The 27783-nt window shown below is 35.7% G+C and overlaps 1 long non-coding RNA gene across 1 annotated transcript in view; it reads right to left on the reverse strand.

The window, feature by feature from the left end:
• Nucleotides 1-25907, reverse strand: part of LOC109456837 (uncharacterized) — an 86831-nt gene extending 60924 nt beyond the window's left edge. Inside the window, exons 1-2 of the long non-coding RNA XR_002138927.2 lie at nt 25822-25907; nt 22336-22429 (exon numbers count right to left, since the gene is read on the reverse strand). This is a non-coding gene — a long non-coding RNA (uncharacterized LOC109456837). The remainder of the gene's footprint in view (nt 1-22335; nt 22430-25821) is intronic.
• Between the last annotated feature and the right edge of the window lie 1876 nt (nt 25908-27783).

A 27783-nucleotide genomic window follows, 5' to 3' on the forward strand; every position in this document is an offset into this window, starting at 1 on the left:
CGGCCAAGTTTTCCCCATGTATAAAATAGAAGTGTCCTAACTAGAATATAGGTTTGAATATAGTGACCCCAAAACCCCAAGTAACAGGTCTTAAAAGACAGAAAGCTATTTTGCTCTTACATAGCAGTTCGGTACAAAAGTCAGGGATAATCCTTTATGTTTTTTGCATTGCCACCTTCAACTTTCTTTCTCTCTCATGGTCTAAGCAGCATTCTAGCCAGTCAGAAGGCTAAAAAGAAAGGGTGCATACATTATGTTCCTTCAAGAAAACAGCAACGGGCTGCACTCACTACTTACGCCTACATCAAAATTGGACTGAGCCTGGCTAAACCCTTCTACAACGAAAACTGGGAAATATAGTTGTCAGTTGAGAGGACATGTGTCTGTCCAGCCAAAACTCAGGGTAGCTATTATCAAGGAAAAGTGAAAGAATGGATACTGGGAGACAATTATCTGCCTCTGCCATATGAAGAAACACAAGAAATCCTAAGCAGTGTTATATAGAAAAAGCAGTAAAATTATCTTAAACTATAAAAATAAAATTCCTAAGTTTTAATAATGCTCCAGAAATAGAATGGGACAGAGAATAACTCAAAAAATTGTGTTCACTCCTTCACCTTCACTTTTTTCAGAAATAGCCTGGGACCCTGAGGACCATGGGCCTAGAGAACTAAAAATTATTTGGGGTGACAGTATGTTAATTCTCTTGATTATGGTGATGGTCTGACCTGTGAATACATATATTAAAACTTAACTAATCATACACTTTAAATATGTAGTTTGTTGTGTGCCAATTATCTCACAGTAAAGTTGTAAAAAAAAGAGAAAGAGAGCATAAAATATGAATGAAAAGGCATTTAAAGAAAAGTCATAGCTTTCTCTAGGGCAAGAGCTGTCAAGGTTAAACTCAAGGATTTCAAGGTGATGCTGTCATCCATAAAGTTCTCTAGCGAAACAGTGACCCCTTGTCACAAAAATGTGACCATTTGCTAGCACAACAGTACAAAGTATATGGAATAAACCAGGAGGAGGTCTTTAGCTGGAAATAGATCACTGAAAACACTTGAGCAAAACTTGATTTGTTCAGTAATTCAAAATACATACATATTCACGATCTCTCCTGAGTCATCAACATGAGAACCTACCACATTTAGATCAGGGTCAAGGTAATTATGATAAAGTATAGGGAGTACATTCCTTATGGGGAAAAACAAAAAACAGGAGGACATCCTTTCTTTTGGAAGAGGAGTTGGAACCTCCAGGTAGCAGTCAATTGGCAAAAACAACAGTGAAGCAAATGTGCCTTATTTTTCTATTAAAGATAAATGGTAGAAGGCGGAAGAGCAGGAAAACCAAAACCTTCCTGTTTACAGCAACTCACACTGAGCAGGCATGTTTGTAAAGGTTTGAAAATTTACGGATCCATTTGCCTGTCATCTACACTCTTCCTAGTCTCAGTCATTTTTATTTTCAACTTTTCATATTCATTCATTCAAACGTTTTTGCATACTGACTTTTCATGTGCCAAACACTTTGCTAAGTGCTGGGGATAAAAAAAAAAAAGTAAAGTCAACCTCAATGAAGCTGACAGTATGGAAAAAGAGATAGGTAGAAATAAAATCTCTCTAGCTCATTTAATTCATTCATTTCTGAATTTTTGCCATGTCACTGTAAAAATATACATTTACTATGTATTTTAAGCAAGCCCAGAAGAAATAAATGGTAGAAAAGTGGCAGAAGACTGTTTTCTGTCCTAAAACCAGAATTCCTTTCTTCTGCACATTATTGGAAGGTATTTTTTTCATCTGTATTTTAGAACATCAAGTTGGGTGGTCTGGCCTCTATATATCCTTGGCATCCTCTCTCCATGCAATGGTCATATAAATAGAAGACAGATTGAAGAGTAGTGAGTCATGAATAATTTTAAAAGTAAAATAAAATAAAAGCCAAAACCTTTATATTAGAGCCAGGAGAATAGCGAGGTTTTATGTTGAGGAAAGATCCATAACAAATGTTTTATTTTACATTTAACATTGTTGTTTTCTCTGTTGTTTTGTCTTTCATCTTATATCAGGGGTGTCCAAACTGTGGCCCGCGATCCATTGTTAATTGGCCCGCAGCAAATTCCAAAAATATATTTAGTTTACTTAAATAAACCAGGTGAAGCAATACGTACTTCACTTCAAGTGAGTGGCCCAGCTGTTTGTGTATTTTACCGCATATGGCCCTTGGTGAAAACCGTTGAAAAAAGTTTGGACACCCCTGTCTTATATTAACAAACAGAACTGAAATATGATTTATTATATTGGATGACTTGTCCATAACACCAACACATCTTTTTAAAATATAAACGTATCTTTCTTTCAGAGGGGTTAAGAAATTTGTCATAAGAAAGGGGATGAGCTCAGGGTTGACATTCTTTGCTTCTTAGTCAGGTGACACATTTTGGATACATTACACTTGGCTGAAAGATGAACGAGTGGGTTTATGAAATATGGTAGAGGCAAACTAAATATAAGAATGTCTAAATGGCAATGGTGACAACACTCTAGTTGAAAATAGTCTTACATCGGCCAGTCAATCTATAACAAGCCCACAATTTCATAATGTTAATTAGCTAAATTAATTTAGGTAGAAAAGGTGATTCATATTTTCATTTTGTGTATCTCCTTTCTTACATGTCATCAAAACTTTTCTAATCTCTTTATAAACCATCAACTACTTGAAGATTTGTGACACCTTTTTGACCTGTTGGTTGAACATTTCCTTTTCATTTGAATACTTCCCTTGAATCAACAGTACACATTAGAAACAGATTGGCTTGGCAGAGCATTCACCTAGGCTGAAGAAGAGTCTCATATCTCCACAGCACTTTCCAGATTAAATAAGGCAATTGAGATATAGATTAAAGTAGGGGTTGTGCTTTCATGCATGACGGAACTGTGATGTTCACAGGTGCTACTTCCTGTTCTTCCTAACTGAAAACATAACTGGAGTGCTCCCAACTTTCTCCAAATGATCAATGCTACTATGAGAAACTTGAGTGCCTGAGGAGAAACCATATTTTTCAAAGTCAAAGATGTCTTCACCCCCATCTATCAAAACCACATCTTCACTACTGAAATAAAGGTTTCGAGAAAGTAAAATACCAAGAAAAACCAATAACAAAAAACATCAATGCAGCAATGCCACTGCCACTTACAATTTTCCTAAAAACTTATGATGATTATTTTAATTTGAAATAAGAGCTAAATCCTACCCTTCCCATTGATCCTTGGTTACCATCCCCCAAAAACAGCTGCACATTCATTAAAAAAAAAAAGCAAAAACAAAAACTAATGCCTATGTTGCTAGTTTGCAAATTCTATAATCTTGACTATGTTGTATATTGATTAATGTGGAGTCTTTTTCTACAAACACGTTTTTCAAGTGTTTTGGAACCTATGTGAAAATGTTACTATGGGCTACTGTGGGACAAACTGGAGGCAAGCAGTGCAGGTGAATGTCCTTGAACCTTTATTTTAGGCTCCCCTAGGAGCTAATCTCAGCCACGGGGATTATTAACAGTCAAGAGTTTATTTGCTGATTAATGACCTTGAGCATTTTTTTTATGTCTATTGGTCATCTATATGTCCTCTTTGGAGAAATGTCTATTCAGGTCCTCTGCCCATTTTCTAATTGGATTGTTTGGTTTTTTGGGTGTTGAGTCATATGAGTTATTTCGTTTTGTTTTGTTTTGTGTAAATATTGGATATTAAACCCATATCAGATGTATTGCTGGCAAATATCTTCTCCCATTCAGTAGGATGTTTTTGTTTTATTGATGGTTTCCTTTCCTGTGAAAAAACTTTTTAGTTTGATGTAATCCCTGATTATCAGAGAAATGCAAATAAAAACCACCATGAGACACCACCTCATTCCTGTCAGAATGTCAGAATAGCTATCAATAAAGCAACAAACAACAAGTGTTGGCGATGATGTGGAGAAAAGGGAACTTCATGCACTGTTGGTGGGGTCGCAAACTGGTGCAGCCGCTATGGAAAACAGTATGGAGGGTCCTCAAAAAATTAAAAATAGAACTACCTTATGACCCAGCAATTCTACTCCTGGGTATTTATCCAGAGAAATCCAAAACACTAAAATTCAAAAAATATATACATCCCTATGTTTACTGCAGCACTATTCACAATAGCCAAGATATGGAAACAACCAAAATGCCCATCAATATACAGTTGGAAAAATAAATTGTGGTACAATTATACAACGGAGTATTATTCTGTCATAAAAAAGAATGAAACTTCACGATTTTCAACAACACACATGGACCTAGAGGATATTATGCTCAGTGAATAAGTCAGACTAAGAAGACAAATCCATATGATCTCACATATATATGGAATCTAAAGAACAGAATAAACAAGCAAATGAAACAGAAATAGACTCATAGAACAGAGAACCAACGGATGGTTGCTAGATAAGAATGGGCTTGAGAGATGGGTGAGAAAGTTGAAGTGATAAGGAAGCACAAATTGGTAGTCACAGAATAGTCACAGGGATGTGAAATGCAGTATGGGGAATACAACCGATAAGGTTGTAAAGACTATGTAGGGTATCCGATGGGCATTGGACTTATCACAGGATCACTCCATGGATTATATACATGTTTAACCACTGTGCTGCACACCTACAACTAACATAAAATAATACTGAATGTCAACTATTATGCTGTGTATACATATATACATATATAAACACATATACGTGTGTGTATATATGTACATATATAAATATAAAAAGAGTGCCAAAAAATATATATGTATATGTATAAATACATATATGTGTGTGTATACATATACACACACACATATATATATAAATATAAAGAGAGTGCCAAAAAAAAAATGTATACACATTTTAAGAAAGGAAAAACTGCATTAAAATTATGCTTATGGTAACCACTTTGAGCACCTCTTGTAATTGCAGAAGTCAAACGTGACTTGTATTCATCTTTTGTTATTGGTACCATGTTTCCCTGAAAATAAGACCTAGCTGGACAATCAGCTCTAATGCGTCTTTTGGAGCAAAAATTAATATAAGACCCAGTCTTACGTTATATTATATCATATAAGACCTGGTCTTATCTTATAGTAAAACAAGACTAGGTCTTATATTAATTTTTGCTCCAAAGGACGCATCAAAGCTGATTGTCCGGCTAGGTCTTATTTTCGGGGAAGCATGGCATATATTATTACAATTTTAATAGTTTTTTCCTTTCTTAAAATGTGTGTACATTTTTTTGGCACCCTCTGTATGTAGTCACAGGATGCAAACTATCGCATAGGTAATATAGTCAATGGTATTGTAATAGCTATGTATAGTGCCAGATGGGTAGTAGACTAAGTGGGGTTATCACTTTTTGAGGGGTGGAAATGTCTAATCATTATGCTGTTTTGTACACCGGAAGTTAATTTAAAAAAGAGTTTATTTACAATTTAATTACAACTTAATAGAGGACTCTTAAAGACAGTCCTTCAATTCAGAATAAACTAAAATAATAGATTTGGGTTTATGTTTTAGAAATGTTTGCTAGATATACCTCAATTAAATCACAGAGATGCTTGCTTATCTCTGGAGTATAAAAGAATATGTTACTGAAATTATATATGCCCATAGGAATAGTGTGGCCAAATAATTGCCAAGAGTATAGATTATATTTTGGCAACTTTTGTAATTCAATGTTGCTAATATCCTACACATTATCAACCCACATAAATTACTAAAAATTGTATTGCTTTGTTCAACATATAACCACTGTGTCATGAGCTGTGCATGGTATTGGGACTTCAACAGAAAACATGACAGACATGGTCTTTGAGGCCATTCTAGGAATGGTCCAAAGGATAGTAGGAAGGAGAACAGATTTCCTTGGGAAAAGTTGCTAGAAAGAGCGCTGAGCAAGCAAGACCAAAAGGAAATTTAGGTTAATTCATCAAATGAAATAAAGTTGGTAATTGTTGAATGGTTGCCCACAGATACAGCAGGTTTCTCCCTAAAGCTTACCCATACTGTCTCTGCCCCAAATTTTCACATATGCATGTGTGAGTTCTCAAAGCACACAGACTGGTGTCTTACTCAATAGCAACACTACTGGAGAGAAATTAAGGTTAAATAATAACACATCCATAGCCGTTAACCTACTGCACCAAGATTTATCAAGCAAAAACGATTACATATTTTATTACCGGGCTACTAAAAGTGTCACTTTTATGAAGCATTACATATTATGTCATAAGGATTAGAAATTGAAAAGCCTTTATAAGTCATATCATCTTGCCCCACTCATCTGAGGTGGCCGCCTAGCGAATTTTGCAATGTGTTCAATTACCCAGCAGGGGCGCTACAGGGAGCTCTCACACAATTCCCTCTTAACTTACAGGCCCCAAGAACCAAAAATTCAAACATGTCCCTTTAGTCTTTGAAGCTGCTAAAGCAAGAAAGTGTTTTATTCCTTTTTTCTTTTTTTTGGAGAGAATATCTCCTTTCTTGTGGAACTGGGGACAAGCTGTCAAAATATCAAGGGTTCCCTGCTGACAGTTTTGTCTTGCTCTGCAACCTGGGAAAGTTAAAATTGGAGTCTCCTTTGTATCCCAAGAGTCAACTAGCTTTTTCTGAAGCTCAGGATCTTGCTAGGTGGCACAGGATGGCTGTTGAAAGACTCAGACCGTCCCAGCAGAATAGCTGCCGATCAGCAGAGTGCTGACAGGGGTTAAGGGAGCTCGAGAAGGCTGGTAGGGAGTCATGCACAGGGGCTGACTTTATGATCATGGTCCTTCCTAGCATAATTACTACTAGTACTCCTTTCACTTGTTAAGGTTTCCTAGTTTGGAAAATAAATTATATAGTTTCCTTATAAATAGAAGAAAAAAGGCTGTTGTCCTTATAGCATATGATCAGGCCTCAATATATCTGCGAAGAATGTGAATAAGTAAGCTAGTTTGGAATATTTAGTTTCCATGTTACAGAATCCTAGTTGGAGCTAAGAGAATAAGATAAACTAATGAATTCTCAGAATCTAAGGAATAGATGAACAGTCAAACTTGGAAAGGGTAGAGACAGGTGAGGACTCAGGAACACTTGAGACCAGAAAATCCCAATGGAGACCTCAGGACACTGACTCCATTTCCAACCCTGTTTTTCTGCTTATTGGCTTCATTTTTCTTTCTCTCTACCAAGGAGTTTTCTCCGCATTAAAAGGAAATATGACATTGCTGGCAGGGAAATGGGTACCTGACAGGATCCAGGTCATTCACACATACCTCTGTGATTGGGTATCTCAGTAAATCTGATTTATATGAACAACAGACTAGAGTGAGAATAAAGATGTCGTTGGTAAAAACATAGAAGTCACTCATTAGTCGAGAGAGGGGGATTTTGGTATTAGGTTGGTGCAAAAGTAATTGTGGTTTAAAAGGTTAAAAATAATTGCAAAAACCACAATTACTTTTGCACCAACCTAATACGTTGTAGGTTGTTCAGTGACCTTGTTTTTGTCCCACTGATCATGGTCTTAGAGTGACTTTGTCTGATGCTGATGTTCTCTGAGATGGTTTATATCCAATAAGAGAACAACATGACCTAGCTGTGATAAACCGACCAGGTAGTAATAAGCGAAGCCTGGCTGGAAGCATTTCTGGATAAGAACAGGATTGGGATGGAAAGAACAGAAAAGTACCAAGATACAAATGAACAATGTGTCCAATAATTGTTCAAAGGTGAGGAAAGGATTACTGAATGCATCATGGGTCCAGCTAAGATCAGGCCATATAAATTGGTGGTAGAACTGGTTGTGTCCTGACTCTAAGTGATGATGATACAGACATTATCACAACACTGTTCTAGATTATGGCAATTTATCCATAGGTTTAAAATTAAAATATTGATATTCTAATATTGTAAATATTTAGACAAGATTGAGTCATTTTATTGTTTCTTCTGAAACTGTACCTGAAGCATTACATTTTAGGAACAAATCTGCTATTCCTTTTTGGTCCCAGTGTGCCAAAAATCTTATGCTATAATTTCCATGTTTTAATCTATGAGATTTTAATCTGATCTTACAGATTTAATGATATTGAGAGAATTGTATAAATGTTCAAATATATAAATACCCAAATTCCAAATAATTTCATATTAATCTATCATATAAGTTTATATAATTAAGTGTTGTTCAGTGTCCTCAAACATGAACTCTAAGCTAGGAAAGAAGAAATAGGTGAATATTATAACATGATTTGACATGGATCCATTTAATTACCATTAAGTTAGACTTCCTATATCCTTTATCAAATTACCACTACACTTACGTTAATACACATTGGGAGACATGTTAAGTCAAGCAGATTTTCTGCCTTGCTAATGGCTAGAGAAATATTCAGAAATATTCTTAAATCACAGATTAATTTGATTTGTTGACTTTCTTTTCCACCTCTAAACCAGAATATAGATGTTGCACAGTAATTGATATTATTCAAATCTAAACATCCGGTTTATTACTGAAAATTCAGCCCAATAGAGATTTTAAAACTTACTCTACTCCATACATTCTAAGCTTTGAATCCTGTTTTGCTTTTTAAATTTCTAAATCTGGTAAGTGGATACTCCTGAGCAGACATGGAGCTTTCAAAATTTGAACAAAATGCTTCGACTTTGAAAAGTTCCAAATTTTCTCAATAATCCAAAGAGTTTTATTAATTTATGTCTTGAAATACTGAACCTACCTACCTAACATCAAAGAATAAGGCAGTCCTCTTATAATTTTAGAGTAACATTTTCTATTGTGTCTCATAATAGAATTGATCATTAAATAAAGTAATAATGACAAATTGCCACAGGGAAAAGAGAAAATGCTTTGGTGAATGAAGAAAAAAATATTAAAAGTCAGTTACAATTTCAAATTGTGCTTATCAGAAATCTATGAAGTCCCAAACGAAAACGTAGTGTGACTAATATTTCCTAGAGAAGGCTGTAAGACCTCATCTGAAGACCACGGGTTTGGTGAGTTTTGCTTTATTTCATATGGACCCCAGGGCACAACCAAATTAAAGGATTAAGATATCTTCTATCTTGACTTAGCCTCTAGAAAAAATAATTTCGCCACATGGCTGACATCTATGGCAATCTCGTAAATTTAAGACTCTTGTCACCTTTCCTTGCAGTTTTCTTCCTTAAAATTATTTCTTCCCTTAATTTTAGGTCAGTGTCAATTTAAGCTAACTAGATTAAATTCATTGGAGTCTGAGAGGGGTAATTTTAATTAGCTGTTCCAAGGAAAGGAGCTATGGCTGTGTGGAGATTTCTGCATGACTCACTTGGGTCACTGTCTCAATGCACCGCAGCCTGAGATGTAGAAATAATTGTCCTGCTTTCGGAGCAATGCTTTAAAAAATTACTCACATTAGTTCAGTAGAATATTGCCTTCAAGGGCATAGATGTATTAAAAAAATGGGACTTAGGGAAGGAGAGGCTTTGTTTGAAAGGGTTATTGCAAGAGGAGGGAAGGGGACTATGGCAATGCGTGTGAGGGGGGTGCTAACTGTAGGATCTGCAAGCCTCTCAAAGTTAAGCAGAAAGGGGAATTTCTTTTATAGGATGAATAAAGAAGGCTAGAGGGAGCTTGATGTAGGGAAGTGGGACCAAGGTAAAGAAGCAGTGGAGGTGGCAGTGTAAACCACACAAGAAATTCACTTCTTTAGCATGCATTCTGCATTAACCCAAGCTCGCTTTGTTTAGCCTGATAGAACTATAACTCACCTGCATTCTTTTCCCAGATCCTCCTACCTGTACATATAGTAGTGTATGTCCACTCCTTTCAATCATTAAGCCCTTAGGACTTTAGGTTCTGGTCAGCACCAAACTCACTTGAGAATAAAGCTTCAGGTCTATTACCCATGAGCAAGATACACTAACCAAACGTCAAACAAGAATAAGGTTTCAGTCAAAGACAACACCTTGTCCTCAGTTATGTTTCAGCTGCAGCCCCAGGGACCGCATCCCCTAGCAACCAGACAGAATAATGCCATGACTGACACCAGTAACTAAAGCCATGATCAATTGCTCCCTACCTTGGCTCTGACCAATTCCCAGTAGAGCCCACCACCCCAATTCCCATAATAACCATGATTAATGATTTTTTCCCCTATGTAACCTAGTCACTAGAGGTCATCAGGGTACTAGGCTTTTGAGAGCAATAGCTCACCTGTGTCTCTGGGTTTGGTGCCAGCTCCTTAAATGAACCCTTACTTTCTTTGCTGCAAACCCTGCTCATATCTTATTTTGGATTCAGTGCATACAGGTAAGCAGACCCTTTGAGTCTATACAGTAACAGCAATAAGAGGACAGTAGATCAGAGAATGTTTTACCCTGTGGTCAGCCTATTCTCAGGAGGGGCTATTAAGGAGGGGGTGCCTGCTGACTGAAGCTGAAAGTGGCCAAAATTAAGGAGCCTGGAGGAAGGAGAGAAGATTAACTAAAGTTTGATCAAGTCAGATTAATGGGCATTTTGCTCCAATTGATTAACGGGGACAAGCCAATTTAGCTAATTACTTATGAGGCAATGAGTAGGAATTTGGAGTAAACTAAGGAGGTATCCCCAAGCCTTACCTAGGTCATATAGGAAAGGGGTTTTTTTTGTGTGTTTTTTTTTGGTTTTGGTTTTGTAAAAAGCTCTTTTGCAAATATAAGAGAGGATTTCTTAAGCAAAACTATTTTCTAAGATCCCAGGGTTTGGTTCAAGTTCGGTGTACAAATGTAGCAATCAGGGTTTTTGCTCTTCTTCTATGAGATTGAACAATTAAGTTCGTGAACTCATCCTAGAAAAAGTGCTACATACCTCATTGCTGAATATCACTATAGTCACCTTCAAAGTACTCCCCTTGGGAAGCTATGCACTGATGCCAGCTCCTAGTCCACCCTTCAAAGCAATTTTGGAACTCTTTTTCTGGAATGGCCATCAGAGCTGTTATCGTATTACCCTTGATGTCCTGAATGTCATCAAAATGTCTTCCTTCCAATATTTCCTTTATCTTCGAGTAAAGAGAAAAGTCATTGAGGGCTAGATCAGGTGAATAGGGAGGGTGTTCCAATACAGTTGTTGCTTACTGGCTCAAAACACCTTCACAGACAGTGCCATGTGAGCTGGTACATTGTCGTGATGCAAGAGCCATGAATTGTTGGTGAAATGTTCAGGTCGTCTAACTTTGTCATGCATGCAGCCTTTTCATCATTTCCAAATAGCAAACTTGGTTAAGTGTTTGTCCAGTTGGTACAAATTCATAATGAATAATCCCTGTGATATCAAAAAAGGTTAGCAACATCATTGCTACAAGTTCGCGAGCGTAACTGTCAGACCTCGTATGTGAGGCAACAAAAATTTCCCAGAAGCTTCTCCTGTTTTGTAATAGGCAGAATTCTAAGATGGCTGGTAAGATGTCCTGCCTGTTGGTGTACATACTCCATATAATTCCCTTCCCTTGAGAATGGGCAGGACTGTCAATATTATGGGACATCATACCCATGATTATGTTACTTTACATGTAAAGTAATATAAGAGAGAGTAACAGAGATTTTTGCAGATGTAGATAAGCTCCGTTATCAACCTTTTTCCTCCAGCAGAAAGAACGCAGGAAAACTTTCCATCCATTATATTTTAACATAAATCTACACCAAAGCAGATTCTAAGCAATGCAATATAAGTACTTATCTAGTGCTTTAGGAGATAAAATTGCAACTAGATAGTTGAAAATAGATGAACTCTTTGCTTCACCCAGCAGTGAAGGGTCCTACTCTGAATTGCCATGGGGCCTTTTGGATCACTGAACCTCATTTTAAAAATGAGTATGTTTAAGTTCTTGAGTTACAAAACTGAGAAGTAAAAGGAGCTACTTGAGTGGGGCACTGCTGGTTGACTGTGCGTTCTTTAAAATCTCTTCTCCAGTTGTGTGTCTCTAGGAAAATGCTGAACTTCTCTGTGCCTCCTTTCCCTTGTCTGCAAAGAACAATGATACTATCCTTTTTTGAAGTTATAAGAAATAAATGAAGTATTCTATTTCTACATATGTATATTGCTTAACTAGCAGAATAACTCCTAGTTGTAATTATACAAAGCAGCACTATTAAGAAGTGATAAAGGACTTTACATTTATTTTTGTGATTTCCATTAAATTTGTTCCCTTCATTTGAATGTGACCTTTAAATTTTGTGATGTTTTGTTACTGTTTTTGCTAGTGGTGTTGGCTCTTTTGATTGGTTATTTTTGGATTTTGTTTTATTTTTTTGCTTTCATTTTTGTTTATTTTAATTCCAGTAGAGGTATAAAGAAAAAGATTTTAGAGAGTTTGCTTTTCAAACCATTTCACTCACAAAATGCTAAGTTTTATTCAAGAAAAAAGAGGGCACCCGTTGTTTAGAAGCAATAATGGAACAACAGAAAATTTGTGAGGTTGCTTAGGAGATTTATATTCTGAGGTTAAAAAACAGAACAAGTCTTAGAACAGAATAGATTTGAGTGCATTTGAATACTTTGGCTGTTAGAGCAAAGAAAACATAATTGCTCTTGTAACTCTGATTTGACTGACTTAAGAGTACAAAGGTTAAAAAAAAAAGTAAAATTGAAGAAATATTTTTTCCACAGAAGACCAGAAAAAAATTTACTTTTAATTTCTATTCAGTTTGCTAATAATGCTGCTCTATTTTTCCTAGGGAGTAGTAACCTAGGGAAGCCTTCTCCAGTGAATTTGTGAGTTCCAATTTGGTTTTCATTGGTTACATTTGCTTTGTTGTTCAATTTAAAAAGCTGTCTGTCTCATTTTCCAAATAAATGTAGGAGCAATTAATTGTACAAATGTTAAAGTCCACAAAATTTTTTTGGATTTTGTATTTGGTGTTAAATAACCAACTAGTTCTTGCTTCACTACCAAAAGTCTAGGAAATTCCTCTTATTGAAAGACCAATCTATGGTCCTAAAATAGGCACTAAAATCCATTTATCACTGACAGGCTCTCAATTAATCAGAAAATTAAACAATTTAATGTAAAAGAGAGTCTAGAGATTAAAAATGACCAGCATCCTTCCTATATGTTCTTTGGATATCCAAATATATGAGGAAAAACAAACTAGGAAACAAGCAAACAAACCAGGGGGTCATTTTTAAAAGGAGGAAGGAAAGAAGGAACTATTATTCCTTGGGAATTTTCTTATTTTCGTTATGCAGCACTGTTGCTCCTCCTAATTAAACACAATCCTTTCAGGGTTTAACCTAAGAGAACACTCATGACATCATATTGCCTATTTGCATTTAGGATGAATCTACAGGTATATACTACAGATGTGATTAGAAAAAGGGAGTCCAATATTACTTCACAACCAATGGAAATACTTAACGGGTTTTGTTGTGAAAGCCCATTAGAGAGAGAGAGAGAGAGAGAGAGAGAGTGTGTGTGTGTGTGTGTGTGTGTGTGTGGCATTATGTATGATAGTCTTGCCACAAAGGCTCTAATCCAGGCATTTCATTCCAGCATTTTCTTGCTACAGATGACACATGGATATAGGCAGGCAGAGTAATTTATTGGGGATGACAAAACCCTGATTCACAACTTATAATGCCCAAGTTTATTGTCTATGCAGGCATCTTTAATCATTATTATACAATTTCAAAGCACTTTATAATTGAGCTTCAGATTAAAGTCCTTGTGAAAATGATTCATCATCTTGCTGAACTAGATTTCTTTTTTGTTTTTCCTTTCTTTCCTTTTTTCCTCACTACAGTTTTTCAGTTTCTACCTACCTATATTTTATTACATTCCCCATGGCTATAAACTAAGGCTCCAAGTTCATTTTTCAGCTGTTCCATTAATTTGATGTTTACTCCTTATTCAGATTCCCTAATAAAAATGCTAATTATGATATCTAATAACGACTATGGAGGCACTTCACCAGCTCTTTCCTCCCTCCAACTGGACCTAGTCAACATTTATCATCAGGATTTGGTTTGCCAGCCAGATTGCAATATTCCCAACTGCTCTCCTTCAAGCCTGCTAATCCCAATGTGGGAAATAAATCCCATTCACAAGAAACTCTATCAATTATTCTAGTGAACCTCAGGTGCACAGCCACATTCTGTTTATTTACCAATGTAACACCATTGGGAAAGAATAAAAACTGAAAACGAAATCGAATTTATTCTTACCTGTTCTCATGACCACTTTAGTTACTGCTCCTACATGTACATAATTCTCTATAATCATCTCTTCCTAATATTAAGTTCACATGCTTATCTATCTTTCACAAAGCTGCAAATAGCAATTCTATGCTGCATACAATTCTTGCCATTTGAATTTGCAAAATAGATTTGCAAAATGTGTTAAAACATGGATCTGATCTCTTGACTCTATTTTAATATTCTTGAGCATTCTTGTTATTTTCCTAAAAGCTATTTTGACAAATTCTTTCATACTCTAAAATAATTTTTTTAAATGTTTTTGCTTGTTGATTTAATGAGTGCAACTCACTTACTTTTAAAAAGTCTTTATGCTCACTCCAAAATCTTTGTTTGATTTATTAGAAACTTTTCTTCTTTTAATTTTTACTTTAGTCATTCCGATATTATGTTATCCATTTAAGTTTTACAAATTTTTGCATGATATTTAGACCCTAATAAAGAATTTACTGTGCCACAGAGGAAAGATAAGCTATGGAAGAAAATTTTAATGCCATTAGTTTACTTAAATAATGAGGGCCCCCTGTGGAAAATTCTTGCCTTGCTGAAATCAGAATATCTCTGTTTTTCTTATAATGTTCAGAAATGCTCCGCCATTTTTGCCAGCTTTCCTTATTTCCTTCTCATTGCTCAGAGACAAATGACTCCTCTATCCCTACAAATCTGCCCATAGAGCCACTCTGAGTGATAGTTTTGGACCACATCAGCTAGACTCCACGTGTACGTCAGCTCCACTCATGCCACTGAGTCTTTTTGATCATGCTGCCATCAAAATGATTTGTTATTTAACTCACAGCTACAAATAAAATAATTCAGAAGAGTTAGGCAACCAGAAGTAGCTATGATTTTCCCCACAGAACTTTGTCTCCTCTTAAGTTTTGAGGACTTAATTCTGATCCAGTACCAGCCAATCTTAGATTGCAAGAACTCGTTACCACAGCTTTGTTGAACAGCAGCAGTCCCCCAACAAAACCCAGTTCAAATTTCAGTTACCACATTATAATGACTGCGAAGAACTGCATCAAGTACAAACTTGCGGCTAGCAACTCAGTCCACACCATCACCAAATAACAAATGTGTTTCATGATCAGTGACCAATCACACCACTTCTTTCAAAGGCTGTCAGTGATTGGTCACTGCGTAGCTCCATTTAGTTCACACAGAAGAAAGCATGTACTTCTTATGTTGCCTCCTGGTCTCTCGGTTATAAATCCATGTGACTTATTACAAAATAAATCCATGACTTATTACAAAAATGGATAGTTGATGAGGAAATCGGCCAACAGAGAGGAAAGTAAAGAGACCAAAAAAGAAAAGAGACCCAAAGTGATAATACAGGGAGAGATATTTGAATGGACCTCAAATGGAGGTATAACTGACTGTGAAAAAGTTGGCACTACCACCATTGGGGAGGCTCTAGATATGCTGCCAGAAAACAGTGAAGGTGAAGCCATTAACATATATGAAGAAAGCTGTTGTGAGGAAATGGATGACAATGTCCCAGAGAAAGCGATTCTAGCAAAAACTTCACAACATTGAAAGGGAAAAGGATAAAATGCAAGCTTAGCAGTATGACAATTGGCCAAACCATGGGAAGATGCTTAGTTCATATCATAAATTATGTGACCACAATAAGGCAATCACCATTCAAACTACCTTTGATAAGTTTTTAAATATAAATAAATGAAACACTTTAATTTTTAAATGTTTCTAATATTTTAAGTACCAGTGTGTTAACTATTAGCTTTGGTATTTAAAAACATTTCCCTCTATACTTCAAACCAAAAGTAAGAGCGTTGTTAATGTTTGGACAACAATATCTAATGGTCAGAGAATAATCATGCTATTTTCCCATTTATTAAGATCACTATGCATGATTTCAGCTTCCTAGCCATTTAATGTTCCTGCACTACTGTACGAAGCAAGGAATACCTATAATAATAATTAAAAACAAAAAAATTTAACCCAATAGCTCAAAGGGACCTGTGGCTTTCCACTAGAGATTTCTTTTCAAACTGGGGAGTAAATAAAGGTTTAATCCTTCATTGGAACTTGATTACACTGTCCTTATGGATAATTAATTTTTCGGTGTACTATAGTATATCCCTAGTTTAATTCCCTACATTTTTTCCCAAGAAGCTTAATCTAAATGCTATGCAGGTTCTGATCTTCTTCCTTCCTGTACAGAACTCAAGTAGCTTACACTTCTGGTAACAAAGTTGTATATTGTTCTCATATGAGTGCAGATGTCTACATCACCCAGGAAACCAAAGATGAGATTCTAAAAGGAGCTCTCGAGGGCTTACAATTGACTGAGTTCCACTGGACGCCAGTGCTGAATTATGCCAAGGGAGCTCTGTGTACACAGGTTTGAGCCTAACCACGGCTGTGGAAAGACTGGAAGAGCTTTAGTCGACTTCAGGGAATAAAAGAGCTCAGAGGGAGTTCACGGAATCTTTTTCTCAAATTTGCAGATTGTCTAAATTAAACTTGCCACTCAGAGTATGAACACAGATTGTCTCTTGTTTATTCAGACTCATAATGGCCCCAAAGAGCAACTGATTGCCAAAGGGACAGAGTGACTAGAACAGAACAAGAAGTTCCTATCCTATAATACTTTCTATTCCAAAGAATGTTATTCGGAACCCTAAGTCCATTTCCTCCTCCTGTCAGCTTTTACATTGTGGATGTGCCAGCCCACAAAAACGTATTTAACCCAAAATGTAGCTCAACTATAGTGTTAATTGTTATATGGCAGTAACCCTTCATATTTCTACAGATTATTTATTCAACAAGCTCACACACAACCGGGAATGTAGACAAAACACAGGAGAGGAATAAAACGTCTATGGAAACTGTCTTTAACTTGCATTATTTTGACTAGGAAACCCAGATACACAATAAAAAATGTCACTTGGAATTCTAATGTCCATGGATAACTATAGTTACTATTTTGATGCATATTATCTGAGACTTGTATCTATACAAACATATACATGTGTATGAACGTGTGTAATTGTTAATTTTTTTTAAAAGTGTGATTATATTGTTTTGCAACTTGCTTTTCTTCGTAACGTATTACAGGTTTCATAGCAAGAAATATGTATCTACATTATGATTGTTAATGGCTTTACTCATAAAAGTGAAAAATAACTTAGCAACCAACCTTTATTTTAGGTGTTTAGACTATTTTCATCTTTTTGAATTATAAATACACATATGTATATCATTCAATATCTATCTTCACTTTTATTTTCCTGGGGATACATTTCTAGAATGAAAATGTTAAGTTAAAGAGAATGCCGCATTTAATGGTTTTCATATATACTTTCACAAAAATGCCTTCTAGAAAAGTTGTACTATCTTGCATTCCAACTGCATTGTATGTTTGTCCAGTTCCCAACATTGCTGTCAACAAATTTTGTAAACTTGATAAACTTGTTAATTTGATAGGCAAATATAAATATATATATATATATATATACACACACACACACACACACACATATATACATATACATATATATGTATACAAACATATATATATATATATATATATATATATATATATATATATTTATATGTTTATATGTTTATATGTTTATCTGACTGGATATTTGAAGAACTTCCCCTTTAGTTTTGATATTCAATTTACTGGAATATGTCTCTCTTCATTTATTTTGCTTGATACTTTAAGGACCCCTTATTATGAAAACAAGTCTTTCTTTTAAATCCCAGAAATAATACCATATATGTATATTATTTATATATATGTGTATATATATGTGTGTATATATATATATATACATATGGTATTATATATATTTTAATGGATATATATATAGATATCTATATCTCTATCTATCTATCTATCTATCTATCTATCTATCTATCTATATATATATATGTCTTATTGGTTTGTTTGGGTTTTTTTCCTTCATTTGTGGTAGTGTTTCCCAAAATATCCACACCATTAAAATTACTACATGTTCTTATTTTAAAAAACAGATAAACCTAAGTCCAATCCCCAACATATGGAACCAGCGTCCCTAGGGAGGGCGTGCAGAACACAGCATCTTAAATGAGTCCGTATGGCTATTACATGCATGAACATTTGGGAAGTATTTTAATGTATTGCTTATTAAACCTATATTTAGTTTTCTGACTCTATCTTTCATGTCATTTATACCTTATTCTTCTTATTTTCCCCTCAATGTTCTGATAGTTTCTTGAACTGCTCTTCTTATTCACTGATCGTGTTTTCTGTGCTACTAACCTATTCAATGAATCGATTGTTTTTTCAAATTCAGTCATCATGAGTTACCTGAAATAAAGCTCTCAAGTTTATAATTCTTCTGTTTATATAAATACTATATTGCATTGAATATTTTTTAAGTAGATATACATTTTTTAAACTTTGTCATTTTTCTTAAAGCAGTTCCCCAGGGACATTTTGTCTGACTTGTCTTCTTTCTTTGAACTATCAAATCATGTCACATATAGGAAAATTTTGTTGTATTTACAAATCCATAGAGAAGTGGACTTCTCCACTGTTGGAGCTGATATGTGTATGTGTTTACACAGACAAAAGGGGGAAGAGAAATACTGATATTTTCTATAGATTTTGCCTGCATTGTATTTGTAGCAATTACTCAGTGAAACAACTAGAAAGGCACTCACACTTTACTTAGCTTCACTTGAAATGGATTCTTTGAGAAGGAAGCCTGCACCCCCCAGAGAGCTTAGAGATGCTCAACAAATATTATCAATAAAAACTTTTTTTTCCACAATTATCCTTTGTTGGGGATCGAAGGAAATGGGCAGGAGCAAAGCTTCTCAGTCCCTCTCTGCCTCTCTCCCTCTCTCCATATATATATATATATATATATATATATACACACACACACACACACACACACACACACACACACACAAACACACATATATATGTTATTCTTGAAACACATGAAAGTATTATTTATTTAAAAAATGAATAAAGTTAATGTAAAACCATATAAAACATTTAAAGGAATGAGGTAGGAGAATGGGGCAGCCCCAGGGAAAGTATTTTATTTTTTAAAAACAATAAAAATTATTTTTTAACAATGAAACTGGAAGGACCTCCATTCTAGTTTTAGATTTTTGAACTGAAAATTCTCTTTTAAATACATGTTTCTGAACGTTCCTTTGGGATTTTCTCTAATGTCTAAGCTCTTTATTAAAGTATAAACTATGTCTACTGGTACTTGCACTGCTGTATTAAGAAACCATTAAAAGCAACAAGTCTAGGCAAAGGAAAATCATAGAACTTGATCAATACATTTAGAACATAACAAGTGTACCAATTTTTGGCCCAATGTTTCCTAAAGAAAGACTTTTCATATACATATGCTTTATTATCACCCATGCCACGTTTCTCGCATCATGATGGAATTTTCAAATAGTCACATACATTCGTCTTAAAAAAACAACCTTTCCCAGATGCTAGAGTGAAATACTGAGATGTAAAGTCCTATCCCGGTTCCAAACTGTATAAATTAAAGGAATATTGATCTTAAAATACTAGTACAGTAAATAATTGAAGCTTTAGCCTGCACGGCCACTGGCATTGTTAGACGTTTTGTCTTCATAATGCTCTCCCAAGCAAGCACTTAAAAGAGTCAAGCCCATTAGCTCTTTAAAGAGATCAACTTTGTCAACTTATTGACAGATTTCTTTAAGCACAGATCTCTTTCTTGAGTCTGATTACGTGCTCTGGCATAGTGATGACAGAATGCATATTATCTGAATACTCATTTAAAGTAGCTATAAACATCTGCCTACAAGATGAATGAGGTGCAAAACTGGCACAGTTTTCTTACTGTCTCATTTTTCTGCTATGCACACTAGTCTAAAGTTAAAAAACAGTATTCATTGGAGAAAGGGCAGCACATGAATTCATTGGTATTGCTCTATTACCAACGTCAACACTTTTCTTCATTGACAAACAAATTGAAAACAGTCCTCATTTTATAAAAGACTCTTTCAGAAAATAATACCTTAAACAAAAGGATTGGAACATGGGTACTAGGATTCTGTAGGAAAAAAATAGTTATATCTGCTCTTTGTAAAGATGTTTGCACATTTAAGTTGAAATCACTCAGCAAAAATAATAGGAGTATATTGATGAATACAAGGTGTGAACATTATTCACTTTACTTAGCACAAAACAAAAATAGTTCTTTGGATGATAGAAGCTTTCTCAAGATGATCTTTTTTTAGTAAGAGCATAGGGCTGGAAATCAGGAGGCCAAAACCAACCACCCAACAGGGTATCTGGCACACAGCAACTTAATAAGTCTTCATTGAATCCAAAGCAGAATCGAGTTCTGAATCTGTCACTCACCACTTTGTGAACTTGGACATTTTGCTCTGTATCACCCAACTTTCTCAGCTAATATAGAGGTATATGCCTCACAGAATAACATGTTACCGTATACATAAACATTTGAAAGAACATATATCACAATGTTTTACTATGCTGCACTTAGAAATTACTGTCTTATTTTGAGATATCGAAACCATGCTGGAACAAGTCCAACATTCAGCTGTTTGCTTAAATTTACAAGCTTGTGTGGACACAACATTAACATAATTGACACAATTCCACCATTTGGCATTATGTAGATGGCCTAAAAACAAGCTGAATTCTGCAATTTTCTGTTTATCCCAACAATCTCAAATTCCAGGCAACAAAGGGCTTTCACATGCTGGATCAGCCTCCAGCACCTGAGCAGAATATCAGAAGTAGGACAGGAGCAAGTGTTTCTGCTGGGTTCAGCTGTCCAAGGGATGCATCCTCTGCCTCCCATACACACAAAGCTGGGTCTCCCCTCTTTATGTAGTGCTCCCTCATGGTTTGCCTTCATTTTCAGAGTGTTTTTCCAGATCGCACTGTAATCACTCCATATCCTGAGCTCCAGTTTAGTTCACGGGGGCCTTGATGCCCTGCATAGTTCAAATTTAGATTCCGTTTTCTCTGCTCACCTCCTGCTACTCTCCAGGCATTGGCTGGAGACCTGATTCAGCCTGACCTAACCTTCTGAGCTCTACAACATCACCACCTGCCAGACTATATTCATTAATGGATCCAATAATCATCTCAAACTCACTTTCAGCTGCTGGCCTTGCATCCTAGTTCACTGACAAAATTGAAGCAATAAGAAGGGAACTTTCAGATCCCTCTCTGCATGTTCTGACTTTTTGCCTGTTACTAGAGTTGAACTCTCCTCACCTACATCCATCTAGAACCAGGCCACCCTCGTGAACACTGGATTCCATCCCTTCCTTCTTATTTAAGGACCTCATTCTGGCAATTTTCTTCCATCTCTCCTACATCAACACTTTTGCTTTGCTAGCTTATTAGCATATAAATGTAGTTATTTCTGCCATATTAAAATATATATATATAATTTCCTTTCTCTATCTGCTGCCAAGTAGCACTACATTGCTTTGCTTTCGCAGAACAAAATTCCTTGAAAGCATGTTCTACCCTGTGACCAATTGCCCTCTTTCCATTCTCAAACACATTCCAATGTCTTTTATGTCCAACTTTACCAAAACTGCTCTTACTTAGGTCTGCTATAACATCCACATCACCAATTGTCATTTCTCAACCCTCATCCTTCTTGGCCAATGGGCAGTTTGAAACATGGGTGAGTATTTCTCCTCCCTGATACACTTGGCAAGTTTAATCTTCCAGTAGAAGAGTCATCTGGGATGAGAAAAATCCAGGAAATCTCTTGGCATTGCCTTGAAAGTATATCCAGGATCTGACCATACCCACCATTGTCATCGCTAATACCCAGCTGGAACCACCATCCCCTCCCTTCTGCATTATTGTGATCACCTCCTAACTGGCCTTCCTCTTTCCACCCTTGCCACATTACAATTTCAACATATCAGCCAAAGCAGTCTTTTAAAAATGTAAATCAGATGAAGCCTCTCTTCAAAATCTTCCAATCTCGCTCAAAATGGTTTCCAATGTCGCTCAAAATAAAAGCAAAGGCTTTAAAATTACTCACAAGGACCTGTAGGATGTGATCGCCAGTTCTCCCTCCTGAGACGCTCTCCTAGTTCGTTCTGTTCTAGCACACAGGTCTTCTTGTTTTTCTCATACTGCCAATGGGGAGAAAGGTAGAGGAAATTAATCATAATTTATTCTGCATCAATGCAAGAGAATAGAGACACTACCTTTTGGGTACAAAAATCAATAAAATAGAACCTATATCAAAAACAATAACATTAATTATACATGATAATTTGAATTGACTAACAGATACAGATCTCATATGAACTATACAAGCAGAATGCTAGACTTAATAGGTTCTTTATAAATATATACACTGTCGCACTGTTACCATTTACAGAAGTGACATATAAAATTTCAATTTTAAAACCTCAGAATTTTAAGAACCTTCTCTGGTGAAATTTTTTCATGTGCTTTCTTCTAGTGTGAAACGAAGAGATTCATAATGACTGGCTCAATGCCACATGCACAGCCATAGATAAATTCCAAGAACTTGGTATCTCTATTCATAAAATTACTTTATTTCTGCTCTAAATTAAAAGATTGTATTTGTTCTAAATATAGTACAAGGATATATATTAAATGAAAATAGGCAACATTTATTAGTCATTTTCTTATGGCAATTTTATAGCTTAATAATTCTAGGATCTAACGGTAACATCAAAGTACTAACTCTATATTACTTCCTGCTATTGCTGCATTTCTTCCACACCATCACATTTGCCTTTCCGGATCTCATTCAATCACTGATGGAACTGACAACCAAACTCAAAAATGTTTTACTACTGGATTATTTCCAGGATTTTTGTGGCACTTTCCTTGGAAATAGGTTTGCTCTAATATTTCCTGTATATTCTAGACCATCATCCTTCACAATGTTCTACCTCAAATTTATTTTAAACATCTGCTTTCCTGGGACCAACAAAAATAATACAATCCCTTCATTGTTTTGCATGAGATAGGATAGCAGCTTCTTTTGCTGTAGTTTCTTCCAAAGCTATTTTATTTTGTAATTTTTATAGCTTCCTACCCACAGTTCATTAAATGAATCCATATTGGTGTTGATAATGGGGAAACTGAAGATTGATTTGATGGCTTCATTTAAAAAAGAGAGCACCCAAATAAAAATGATCAATTCTTAATCTCAAGAGTGACTTCAGTCTAACAAGTAAAGCTCCAAGGAGTTTTTTCTACTCTTTCACCTGGTAACAACAGCTTCTGATGATTATTAAAGGAAGCAATTGACAAATATTTACTATGCACTTACTAAAAGAATATTTTGGATAATAAGAGATGCAAATAGCAATAATTTTGTTATAAATTATAAATATATAAAATACAACATTTCACCTTAATATTTATGTTAATTAGCAGCAACTAGGGGATAGGGATCAATGTTTCTGCCTTTGAAGGATCTGAAAGGTGTAAATCTGGAAGAAGAGGATTCCAAGTTAAGGAAATGTGGTGACCAGGGACTTAGATATCTGAAAGTTAAGGTGAAAGTAAGCACCTGTTCAGGGGTAAGCAGAGAGGCCACTTTTGACTAAAACTCTGCTTGAGATAGCAGTTAAAACAAATCAGAACTGGAAATTCCACTTAAATTCAGATCTAAGAGTGGCCTGAGTGAAAAACTAAGGAATACAGACATCTTATTATATTTAGATACATTATAAAATAGGGTCATAAACCGGTGGTCTATAGGCCTTAACAGAAGCAAATGTTTCCCACTTTTACCCCACCTGAAGGCATTTGGGTTTGCAAATCCTGCTCTGAATGGAGAAGAATCACAGAAAGAATTTTAGTAAAATAAAATAAATAGGGTCATAAACCAGTGGTCTATAGGCCTTAAAAGAAGCAAATGTTTCCCACTTTTACCTCACTTGAAGGCATTTGGGTTTGCAAATCCTGCTCTGAATGGAGAAGAATCACAGAAAGAATTTTAGTAAAAGAATAGCTTACAGAATATAGTAGTTTCAGAAGAGGAGTCTGGCTATGGTGTTCCATAAGATCTGGAAAGTAGATAAGCTGGAGTGAAGAAAATCTACTAGGAGATGACAACAGAAATTTAAGATGAAATGATCAAGTCCTGAACGAGCATGGTGATATAACAGAGAAAAGAGGAATTCCTGAGGGCATTCAATAATTTATTTACTTCCAAAATATTTATGGAATACATCTAAAATGGTGGGCAAGAATTCTTTGCCCTCATGTAGTTTATAATTTATTGTAGGTGACAGACTGTGTAATCAAAAAACAACATAAATGAATACAAGATTGAAAATATTATTAAATATTTTGAAGGGTAAAACATGCTTATAATTGGGGGCTCTGACTGACCAATATTAGTGAAGGAAATTTCAAGTAACAGTTGATCTCTGAAGTATCAGTTGGAATTAATCAGATACAGAGGGAAGGTGAAAGCGTTCTAGGCAGGAGATAGAGCAAATGAAAAACAGCTGTGGTGGAAAGAGCATAGCAAGTACAGGCATACCTTGTTTTATTGCATTTTGCTTTATTGCACTTCACAGATGTTGCATTAATTTTTTACAAATTGAAGGCAAGACCCTCCACCAGCAAAAAGATTATGATTTGCTTTATTGTGGTGGTCCGGAACCAAACCCACAATACCTCTGAGGTATGACACTGAGAGAAGGTCAGTTTGAATGCAGAGAGAGGAGAAAGAGGGCACACGTGAAGATGCAAGACCATGCAGGGTCTCATTAAGGGGATTGTTTCTTACCCTAAGAAAAACTGGAAGATTATTTGAAGATTGTACACAGCTGGGTCATAAGATAAGCTTTGCATTTTAGAAGAACATGCTGGCTGTAGCAAGGTGAAATGAATTGCAGGAAGGTAGGCAGAAGGGTTCAAACCTTAAGATTACTGGTAATTCTAAACAGAGACAACATGTGGGTGGGATAAGATATTTAGCACTTTCTAAAATATATTTCATGAAACACAAATGCAAACTGTCCTAAGGGCAAAGTGTCCCATGATTCAATAATGTAAGGAAATGCTGTGTATTCTTTTCCCCCTTAGAAATCCTCAGTGAATGTAACATATTAAAGACTAATGTTCTGAAAGAACACAGCTAGAATAAAAAGGAAAGCATGTTTTTGTGAAACCCAGAATGTCATGACTGTATCTAACCTGGAAACTTATTGCACACAGAATACCTCTGGTGAAATACAGATATAGACTGTTGTCTTACAGACGCAGAACTGGATTTTAGTAGATGGTTCTGCCTAACTTTTCGTGTTGCTATTGCCGCGAAATATTTTGCCACTTAGATTTTAAAAAATAATATTGAAGAGAAAAAATAAGAATATAATTCAACCCATGACACTATTGCAACTATATAAAAATGAAATAATTGTAAAAGTATAAAAAACTAATAGAGGTGGGTTAACTTCTAAGGAACTGTTGTGAGGAAAAAGTAACTTTAAAAGTACACATCAAAATGGCATAAATTATTACATACCTCTAAAACTAAGAAATGAATGCTCCCATAGAAGCCGGCCTCCATGATGTCCACAATGAGCCCTGCCTCCTGCTATTTATTTACGCCCTTGCTCGGCCCCTCCCATGCTGCAATCACCGAACTATTGACCAATAGAATGTAGTGGGAGTGACTCCGAATGTCAAGGCTAGATTATAAAAAACTCTACAATTTCCACCTGGGCCTTTGGGTGTCTGGATTGCTTTCTCTGAGGGAAGCCAGCCATTAGGCCAGGAAGACGCTAAAGCTACACATTGGAAAGACCCAGGTAGAAGGAGCTGAGGCCAGTAATAGTTAATACCAAATTGCCAGCTGTCTGAGTGAGCCACCTTGTGGTAGACCTTCTAGCCCCAGACATGCTTTGAGCTCCTGCTGACGTGTGACTGCCACTGCCTGAGAGACCCCAATAGAGAACTGCCTGGTCGAATTCTTCCCAAATCCTTGACCAACAGAAACCATGACATGTAATAGAAAATTATTGTGATTTTAAGCCACTAAATATTGAGATGTTTTTAAAAGCAGCGATAGATAACTGACATACAGAGTTCTTTTAGGACAAAACGTTCTGAATGGTACGTTCTTATTAATATAGTCATAGAGATAATTTGCCAATTAAGCGTTGTTTGTAAAGCATTTTGTTTTCCTCCCAAATTAGTGTATATTATGATCTTCAGAAAGAATGCTCCAAGGATATCACCTTATAATGTGCAAGAAAATTTTTGTTTTTTAATCTTATAATTCATAGGAACTGACAACTCCCAGATGCTAATGCATAACCCTTCTTCTTTAGTGGAAGCAAATTTGTCACAGAAGTGGATCTTTAAAAGACTGTCAAATCTTGAAAAGAATAAACCTTCTCTGGTGATGAATATGACACAGGCTTTGAAAACTCTGTTAGCTATTGTGAAGTAGAAAATTTTCACAAGATGAAGATACTGAATCTCACACTTTGCAAGGTCTTTCCCTTAATAACATCCACCAAACTCTTTCCACTCCTATTTTTTATATAGCCTACTCAATTAGTACTGATAATGGAGGCATGAGAGGATATAATTCATTTGCACAATCCTAACACTTCATTTTATCTATTAGCTTAAACCATGTTCTTCATTTCTTACTCTTATGCTTATAACAGAGAAAATAGGGTGTTGATTTTTTTTTTTTTCCTTTTTCCCCTACTCCCAACCACTTTAGGAAGTCTTGTTTGAGTTAAGAACATTGCTCCAACTCAGAGACACTTGGGAGAAAATGTGAGCAGGCATAGCTTCGGACAATCTATGAGTAAAACGAGCCTTTGGATCACTAAAATTTGACTAATTTTAAGTATATTCAGCTTTACTTATTTTAAAATCATTTTGACTAAGAAATTATGAAAATGTTATACTAGTCATAATTTTATACTAGTCATAAACCCAGAAGAAAATACAAAGTTTCATATATTTTTATTTATGAAAAAGATGCTCAACTTCCAGTTTCAGCTCTGACATGTAGAGCTTGAAAGTAGTTACTACAGTCCTTACAACAAGAAAAAAGCTGAACAAATTGAAAATCTCTGAGGGCTGGCCAGTTAACTCAGTTGGTTAGAACACGGTGCTCTTAACAACAAGGTTGCTGGTTCGATCCCCACATGGGCCGCTGTGAGCTGAGCTCTCCACAACTAGATTGAAACAACTACTTGACTTGGAGCTGATGCGTCCTGGAAAAGAAAAAAAAAAAAAGAAAAAATCAATTACTTTTCTTGGACTCATTAGAGAATTGAGGTCACATGGCAAACTGCCACCTCAAAATCTGGAAAGATAAGGTGAATACAGAGAATCACAGATGAGATCAGTACATTTGGAGCAGAAGCTACTAGAGCCATAAACTGGTAGAAACACTTAAAGGGTAATTTTAATGAATTGCTGGAGGCTGAGTATAGACTAACTTGAGAGGGAAAACATCTGA

This window comes from Rhinolophus sinicus, linkage group LG05 (genome assembly GCF_036562045.2).
Source record: "Rhinolophus sinicus isolate RSC01 linkage group LG05, ASM3656204v1, whole genome shotgun sequence".
NCBI classification, from domain to species: domain Eukaryota; kingdom Metazoa; phylum Chordata; class Mammalia; order Chiroptera; family Rhinolophidae; genus Rhinolophus; species Rhinolophus sinicus.